This window comes from Trachymyrmex cornetzi, unplaced genomic scaffold (genome assembly GCF_001594075.2).
Source record: "Trachymyrmex cornetzi isolate Tcor2-1 unplaced genomic scaffold, Tcor1.1 scaffold47, whole genome shotgun sequence".
Taxonomy (NCBI): Eukaryota; Metazoa; Arthropoda; class Insecta; order Hymenoptera; family Formicidae; genus Trachymyrmex; species Trachymyrmex cornetzi.
In genome coordinates this window covers 2,416,596-2,426,073 of record NW_017299509.1, presented here as the reverse complement: position 1 = coordinate 2,426,073, position 9,478 = coordinate 2,416,596, and the positions used below count along the sequence as shown (strand labels likewise).

The 9,478-nt window shown below is 33.9% G+C and overlaps 1 protein-coding gene across 15 annotated transcripts in view; it reads left to right on the top strand.

Moving 5' to 3' along the window:
* Nucleotides 1–6,380: 6,380 nt before the first annotated feature.
* Nucleotides 6,381–9,478, top strand: part of wupA (troponin wings up A) — a 33,600-nt gene continuing 30,502 nt past the window's right edge. For 3 of the 15 annotated variants that reach the window (XM_018513521.1, XM_018513520.1, XM_018513515.1), the window contains exon 1: nucleotides 6,383–6,572. The gene's annotated coding sequence lies outside the window, so the exon portion shown is untranslated. Of the gene's footprint in view, nucleotides 6,573–9,478 lie in introns of all 15 variants that reach the window. The other 12 variants (XM_018513517.1, XM_018513518.1, XM_018513522.1 and 9 more) reach the window with 9 other exon arrangements.

The following is a 9,478-nucleotide window of genomic DNA, read 5'->3' as shown; positions in this document are numbered from 1 at the left end:
ATATTACGCTTAAGTTTATAGCTCGTTGCATGTTTGCTACAAGCTTTTTATTGCAATATACGTCGTAATTTCATCAATTGATTAAAACGTAATATATTTACTCTCGTTTAAAATTAAATTTTTTATTAAATTTTATATCAGCAATCAAATGTAAATTAAGATTAATAAGATTTCAATAAGATTTCATTAGATTTAACTAAATATATAAAATCTGAAATAATAAGATTTAATTTAATAAGATTTTTGTTTTATATATCAATCAATTATCTTCATTTGTTATTGTAACGAATGTATATTCGATATACAGCTCTTTAAATTTATGTTTTACAAATTCTAATATAATTCTATAAAATTTTTTATTTCCTATTGTAATCTAAAATTGAGAAGTTACAAAATTGAAAAAATATCGAATATTATTATAACCCTCTGCCATATTTTTTACACAATTAATTAACAAACATTAAGAGATGAAGCAGTGGTCATGTTTTAATATTAAAATTAATATCTAAGTAATAATCTTTTCTTCTTTTCCTCTCACTCTCTCTTTCTCTTTCTTTAATTATAAAAAGCATTAAACAAGATGATGAAGATACTTCGATTCTACAGATATTTCAGACACACGACTGTTATTAATGTCGAATACAATATATGAGAAAAGCAAAGTTCTTCCTGACGATTTAAAATTTGTCCCCGATAGGACAGAAATCAGTCGAGGGAATTTCTCAATAAACCCTCCGACCTCTCTTCCGGTGGTCCGCCTGGGTCTGCCCGACCTAGTTTTCCCCGGGCAATGACGTCGGTATGACGTCACGGGGGCACAAACTAGGTCGTGGGGTCGAAGTACCCCATCGACTTTCCGTGGATACTTGCCCGTTTGTTCGGTCGCCCGATTCATTGAAAAAAAGGAGCGGGATTAAAATGGTTACTACTGTCGAAGTCGGACGTTCTCGTATGTTCGCCCGTTTATCGCCTGCCTATCTAATTAAGATTTGATCTTTGTAAAAAGAAAAACAAAACGTCAACGTTAATTCTTCTACGTTCACATACTTTATAATCTTACAATTTATTTGAATGTAATCTTTATTAAAAAGTAGATCTTTATATCCACAGTTTTCGCAGAGAAAAAGTAAACATCACATTTTGTACTTGTATAATACTATATGACTATTATATAAGAAAATAAAAAAATTTATATATAAAAATCTTATTTAAACAATTTATGATTCATATGAGAATTGACAGGATTCAATTCTCTATCTATAATTTTATACGTCGTGTAGTACAAATAGAATTACAAAAAACAAAATACACACATACGAAACATATATTTAAAAATTTACACGTACATATCGTTTTTATCGTTTAAAAAGTGACAACATACTAAGAAAAAATTAAGTTTCCCAAAAAAGGGAAAAAAACTATTTTTCAACTTGACAAAAAATTATTGATTATCAATTAAATAATATCGGCAAAAAAATATATTCTTAGTATGATCAAATATCGTTTTCTTTTCACAATCCTTTAAAAATCATCCTTTTTGAGTTGTGACAATTTTGATGATTTTTTTTATAAAGTTAAGTTAGTTTATTTTTAGCGATTGCTAAGGCAATGCTTAACTTAACTCATTCACGGTAATTCGAAAATTAGTTTTTTATGTCACTTTTGAAGTAAGGAAACAATATAAAAATACACATAAAATTGTAAGTAGAATTCTTTTATTAAATTTGATATAAATTGTAAAAGTCCAAAATCGCACGGGTTTCCAAAAGCGCGCGGTTTCAATCTAACATCCAGTATAAAAATCTTGCAGCACTTTAACACACACACACACAAAATTTTAATAATGGGTACTGTACAAGATTTAATTTTGATATAATAGCTGTTATTTATTATTTTCCAACAATTAAATCATGCTCTATTGTGATATAAAGGTCAATAAATCTAATACTATCACATACTTATTGATAAAAAATTGTAAAACGCCAAGAATTAAGCAACAAGGTCTGTATTGTGTTACTAGTGTTACAATATGTATAACTAGGAGATTTTCGAGCGATTGATGAAGAGTCCGATACAAAATAATAAAGTTAAGAGTTAATATTTAGAAGTTTTGATTAATATCAAGGAGTATTTTTTACGCCAAAGTATATATCGAACGAAAATTGTGAAAATGGATAAAAATTATTGTAATCTTATCCAAGGCAAGCATTAAACTTTGTTCGTGTTCTCTTTCGATTTTTTCCACTCTGATAAATCTACGTTATATCTTGCGACAGTTTGCAGGATCGCGAGATCAACAGCACGATTAGCTTTATACATACATATCGCATCACTTGTCAATCGATAACAGGAATATTCGAGTGACAATTCATACACCGCGATTTCTTCACCACCCCTTTATGAAGTCCGGTCTACCTTCAAGAATGATTTGACGCGCGGCGATATAATCTCTCATTTCAACCGCGAGAACGACTGTAGAAGAAACGAAGAAGGAGAAAAATACTTGGTAAGAAGAGAAGAGAGAATCGTGCTGAGATATGCGAGGAAATGGTGGCATCGACAAGCGTGTGCGTGCGTGCGTGCGTGCGTGCGTGCGTGCGTGTATGTGTTGTGTAATGGTAGAGAAGGCGAAGGGTGAGAACGGCCGATGAGAGACGGGAGGGGCAGATCGGTGACGGCTATTTTTGGAATGTGGGTCACCCATAAACCCCGGCTTGTCCCGTGACGTCACGGGATCGTCGTCGTGGCAACAGGGACGCTGGGTCAATCACCTCCGGTTCAACCCTCCCCTTGGTCCCTTTTTACCCTGTGATCCGTTCGAGCGCACCACATTCAACCTCATCGTCCCACCCCTTCAGGGGCTCTACCTGTAACTCCCTCTGAGAAGGAATAGGTTAAAGGTTACGACACCGATGGTACACGCATCAAGAGAACCTGTCTTTTACCCTCCAGCTCGTGCCCTTCTCTTTCTTTCCATCACCCTTTCACCACATACACGTAGGTCCATCCTCTTTGCTCGCGTGTATTTTCATTATACAGGATTTAGGCTCTAATATCAGAGGTTAACGTCAAGGAAGGTGATTGTATAGGGCTGATTAAGCAATGCACGGACAATGCCAAGTGTATAATTATTATGATCTTGATATTAAGCGACTAGATTACGGTCAATGTAAACTTTAATAAGGTTAAATTACTGGATGCGAGGTGACTCGGAAAAATTCATTTACACCTCTGCTCTGGTCGGATATTATTTTGGAACCGTCTTTGTCAGAGAAAATGCTAAAACATCGACCTTAGTAATTAGGGGAGGCATTTTGTAAGATTAACGCATACGTCGTAAAATCAACTTCCCCTTGCTTCATTTTAATTAACAAAAAATATTTGCAATAACAGCGATACTAAGAGCTTATAAGGTAAATCTGCAATACTGTAATCTTTATCAGACGTCACCGTGACATGGTCAATTTCAATGTACATACGCATTGCATTGGGCATCATTGAGCATTTTGTAGCAGTGAAAGAACTTCGAATTCCTTCGTAAGTTCTCGCCATCTTCTCGACTATGCAGTATCTACGTCGCGAGCTTTATATATTCTACTACAACTTCGCAGAGACCTGTATTATCCGTACCAACTAAACTGTCCGACCAAGTCTCGATATGTACCACGTACTTGACCGCGCGCGCTTTCCTACTTGTGCATTTTTTTCCTTTAGTAAAAAGCTTCGGTTTTCCAAAGTTTCGATTGAATTGCCATGCGGTGAAAAGCATGCGAATAGGATTTTTTTTACAATAAGGCATAGTAAAATGGCAATATTCACAATGAAGAAACGTTATCGATAATGAAGTTTACCGTAGATATGTTACCTGCGTTAAATGTGCAACGTAACATCGGTGTGTGCCACATGGCTGACTCGGCGGGTTTGTTCTACTTGATTCTTCGTTCTCTGCTTTTGAGATAAAATAATTGTTGTAATTTATTTTACTATTTTTTAAATTAAAATTTTTCTAATTTATATAATAGGTTTTTCATTAAAAGATAAACTTAAAGGACCATTTTATTTTTTCTTAATTCTTTTGCTTTTATTTGAAAATTTTTCTATAAAATAATAATTATCATTTCTATTTATTCTTCTTGCAATTTGATAATAGAATTAAAAATAAGAGTTTGCAATATTATAATTTTATCGCAATATTTCAAATGGATTTACTGATGAAAAATTAAAAAAATTTTACTACGTATAATAACTGCAATGCAATTTACAATGTATTGCACAATGCAATTTATTATATAATACATAGTTATAATGAAAATTTTTTTAACATGCTTTAAAAAAGTCCTTAAACATCTTCAAAAAATATAAAATATTTTTTAAATCGTTTATTTGTCACATAATACATACAAAAATTTAAATAAATATTTTGTTGCAGCTGTTGAATAATTTGGGAATGAAATAAGGTTAATTTTTTAATAAATATCCACAATAATACAATATCTAATAATAAAATAATATTGCTCACACTCGCCACACACACACACATTAACTATATATATTAACTAATATAGTAAATGTTTTCCTTGTTTATTTAAATGTATAATCTTTAAATGTATAATATTTTCCTTATTTATTTAAATGTATATAATTTTAATAATGTTTATAATAATGTATCGCGCATAATATGATATGGTACAATACGTTTATAATTGTAATATAAACTGCAAGATAATATGTATAGTTTCTACGTAATGCAATATTACAATCCTTGTATATATGAGATTATATATATCGATAAAACATTAAAGTGGATCACATATAATCTTTATATTAAAGTAGATCATACTAATATTTGTGAATCATTGTTAATACTAACATTCTATACATTTAACACTGTTAAATAGAAGATATTTGACAGTTTTTGCAGATAAGGGATGTTTAACAAGTCCTTCATAGCACGTGGAACTTCTACTTTCGAGCCAAGAGTTTCATTGAAATTCATTGGTGACATTACGTCGATATGATTGTATTACGTTGGGACGCGTCGACGTTTCCGTCATCGTTACCGCGTTTAGTGCCAGCAGCTGCTGGTACGAGAAATTTAGAAAGTGCCGATAATATCTCAGTTTTTTCTCACCGAGCTGCGCGAACGAGAGAGACATTAATAATTTTTACAAGATTTGAGACATAAGCTTCTCATTTTTTGTTACATCTTGTTGTACAACGTGTATTCGACTTGTCTCCAAAAATAATATATTTTTTTGGTTCAAACTAGATCTTTCGTGGAATGCTAAGCAACAAAGAATAAAAATATTAAATAAAAAATAAACTTATATTTTACGAATATTTTGTAATTGTAAAAATATCTGTTATAATATTCTATCCTGTATTAGCACGAATGAATGAACCTCCTGGAAATTGTATCTTTTAAAGCGGAATAACAACTCACAATAACTTCAAAATAATGATGAAATGAATCGTAAATGACTAAAGTGATTTTAGTCATTATGTAGCCATTTTGATGTCATTTTTTTATGTCATGATATTTTATATTAGTTGCTTGGATGCCTAAGTAGAACGTCAAATAGAAAGTCATAATAACATCAAAATGGTGTTGAAAGGGCTACAAAATAAAATTATTAAAATTATTAATCTATTCATAAATGAAAAATTCAATTTTACGTTTCGGCTTACTATAAAAAATTACCGCTTATCGCACTATAAAATCTATCGAATTGCGTCTCGCACAACCGTAGTTTTTTATTGCTGAGGATGGCTTAAATAGTAAGCCGAAACGTACAAAATTGAATTTTTGATTTATGAATAGGTATAATTAGTTAACTTTGCGCAATATTATATCCGGCGCTGACTCCTAACGCCCAGTTAAACATTTTGTTATTATTATCATTGTATTAATATAAGGAGTCTATAAAAATTTCTATTTTTATGAAATTGTTTATTAAAAATCACTTTTTTTTACTAAGTATGATTTATTTTAACATTATAGTGATTTGTTCTGCTATTGGAAACATTCTTACAGAATATAGAAAGAAATTTAGATCGACTAATAAGTAAAAGGCTCAATTTAAAAATTAAAAAAGCAGAATATGTTTTAAATCATTTTTTAGATAGATACATTTAGAATATATTTACTAAATACTGTTCCTTTAATTAGAAATTCTATTAACGTTAGTAAGTCATATCGTTTTGATAACCACATTTTAATTAGTAACGTTTAAGGGCGACCGAGTTGAAGACCGCTCCATTCTTGCCTCATAACAATCGCGGTAATAAGATGAACGAAATCAGAAGAAGGCGATGCGGCAAACGCGAACGGTTTAGCGACCAAGCGAGCTCGGCTCCGTTTTCAGTTTCTGATTATTTTTGGCAGCAAGCAGAGCGAGCAGAGCTCTCGCCTAAAAATGCTTACGACCAATGGCGTACCGTCATTGGTCGTGCTTGTACCACGTGAACGGCCTATGTTGGAGGTTCGCAAAGTCGACTAAATATCCACGATGGTACAGTCAGCTGCCTAAGGTCCGGTTGGCCAGTCGCAGCCAGCGAGCTTTCTCCACAAGGTAAGCCTACTTCCTGTAATCCTCCTGGTTGTTCTTGCCATTATCGCAGCGCAAGAGTGTCTCGAAAGGCATCGACCGTCTTTATATTCTTCAGGAGGAAGTCTGGAGAATCTTTGGATAGGAGAAAAAAAAATGGAAAACTCAATTTCTTCTTCCAGGAATGAGTTGTTGCTCTTGAAATGCTATTTCGATGTTCGAGGATAATCGTTGGGAAGTTACCGCGTTCGAGTGTCAGTGAAACGAGTGGCTGTATGAAAGACACTTTCCAAGGTTGTGACGATTGATTCGCCCAAGACCTCCCAAGACAGTGATTGATCGGCGAGCGATCGTTTTGAAAGTGACGCGGAGTTGAAAGTGATAGACGAAAAATTATTCCGTTTATAGGCCCAATTCAGCCATTGACTAGTTACTTGGATAAAATAATTGGCGCGTGTAATCTTTTTTCAATTTTCTTCCTCTCATTTTAATTTTAATAAAAAAAAAATCGTAAAATTTTTAATTCCATCAGTGGATAGCGTTAGATTATTATTATAATCATTTTGCGATCAATTTTCTTAAGACTTATAATTCTCCAACGTAAAGAAAACGTCTTTCGATCTTTTTTCTTTCACATTTTAATTTTAATCGAGAGAAATCGTAGAATTTTTAATTCCGCCAAAAGATAATTATCATGATCTTGGGTATTATTTTACGATCAATTTTTTTTAAATTCACAGTTTTTCAAGATAAAGAATATATTTGCATTATCTTCTAACTTAACGAGAGAGAGAGATTCAATAAAGTAGAATATAACTTCTCCTGAATGGTAATGCTATGTATTTTATATTTTCTTTTGAATGGATTTTGCCCTTTTTACTTAACGTATCATATAATTTAATGAGATTTAGTGAGTCTATTTTTACGATGCTTGCCTCTTTGATATCGGAGATGGTACGTGTCTCGATAGGATAGGACGTGTCTCGGAATGGTTCGAGCGCGAGGAAATCTATACTTAGCAAAGGCGATCGTTTGTAAAAGAAGGCGCTGCAGCAAGAACGAATAATTAACGGACCAAGAAAAGAACTTGATTATTCTATGATTTTCATAAAATTTCAATATCCCTACTATATTTTCGCATTGACATATTCGTATGCTAACGTCATCTATGATGTAATGCAACAAAATTATATTCCGATTATATAACGCTCGTTTGAATTTTATGTTAATTATTGTGGAACGCTTTGTATAAAGATAGAATATATATGAAAAAATTAAGCGTTATGACATTTTGCGAGAAATATTTAAAAAAGCTTATGTCTGTGAGAAATTAGCTTGAAATTATCTTGTAATTTTTAGTGAACGTTTCTTATTATTTGACTATAATTTTAACCAAAATGATATATATTTAAACGATGTCATTTTTAACGTTAAAATGAATCGTGATTGATTAAAAAATGGACTTTTAATAATCGTTTTGAAACCATTTTAACGCGTTATAATGACTTTATGTGTTGAAAGTACTTTGGTTAAGTACTTTCTTAATAACTTACGCAACGTACAAGCAGGAAAAAAACGAAATAACAAAAATATTCACAAAGAAATGATACATTATTCTGCAAGTTGCTAATGACATCTTGTTTCGCCGTTGGCAAGTGTTCGTTGCAACGTTGCATCACGTTTCGCTTGTACAGCCGTGACGTTCCTAAGTATTTTCGGAATGCGGAGTGTCGCTGTAGACAAGGTACAATCCATCTTCTTGAATGTTTGGAGCTGCGACAACGAGCGCGTCGTAGCGAGCTCCGCTAAGTGCGCAATTGTTATCTCTCTCTAACCGAATTGCACAATTTCGGATGCGCGCACAGAAGTTTACCTATATAAGTTATCTGTTTTGAAACTTCGTTGGATCCCGCCTTGCCTCACGGCAAAATGTTCTCTGGCGTGTCGATACTTCGCATCGCGCATCGGCACGATCCCGCGACGGAAGATCTTGGCTAATCAAAGGAAATCGGCATGTCTCGCTGATATATGCGCGATATTTTCCCTCTACGCACCGTTATAGCTCTTTCGAATGAAATGTCAAACGCAAATAGCGCGACGTGCTGACGTGCATATTCGTCGGCGAGCTCCCTTTTCTCTCTTTCTCCCCCCCCCCCCCCTCTTTCTCTCTTATGTTTATTTCCTTCTATTTTATTAATGTTCTTTTCGCTTTTCCGATATATTTATTTTGCAAATCGCTTTTCCCCTTATTTCGTATTACTTTGGTTATATATATTCTTTTTATTTTTTTTCATTTTTACCGTTATAATTTTCTGCTATTGTTAGCTCATTTTGATAACTTTACGTTTGTTCTTAGAGGGCTACAGCAATAATAAACGCACTATATCTATCTCTCTATTATTCTTTTTCTCTTTCTCTCATAGAGAGATGTTCATGACTTTGTTTATCCGCTCCCTTCGCTGTTTCGACATCGAATCCAGTTGAAGCCGCCGACGATGGGATATCTACCGTGGTCGTTGCATCCAAATTTGGATCGTCGACGTTACCCGACGTTCCTGACGACGGCACGTCGCAGAAAGTGGGGACGGCCGGCGTCTATTTTCGCGCGCCGGATATTCTATACCATCGTCGCGCGCGCGCGAGAGAGATGAAAAAGACGGTTTGAGAGCTCGTCTTTTCGTCCCACGGTGCGAAATCTACACACGCGTGAGCCGCATGATTTATCGGTACGGGGCGGACAAATCGATCATGCTTGTCACAGAGATGCGTTAGCGATCAAATTTTCTCTGGTTATCTAATATTATTTCCGACGTGCATGGTCGTGCACTGAATGCGCTGACAGACGTCTGAGCTTTCATTTACCATCATTTACCGTTGGCCTCATTCCATTAGTCTGCTTTTTGTTCTTGCATTAGAGTGCACCAAAACTT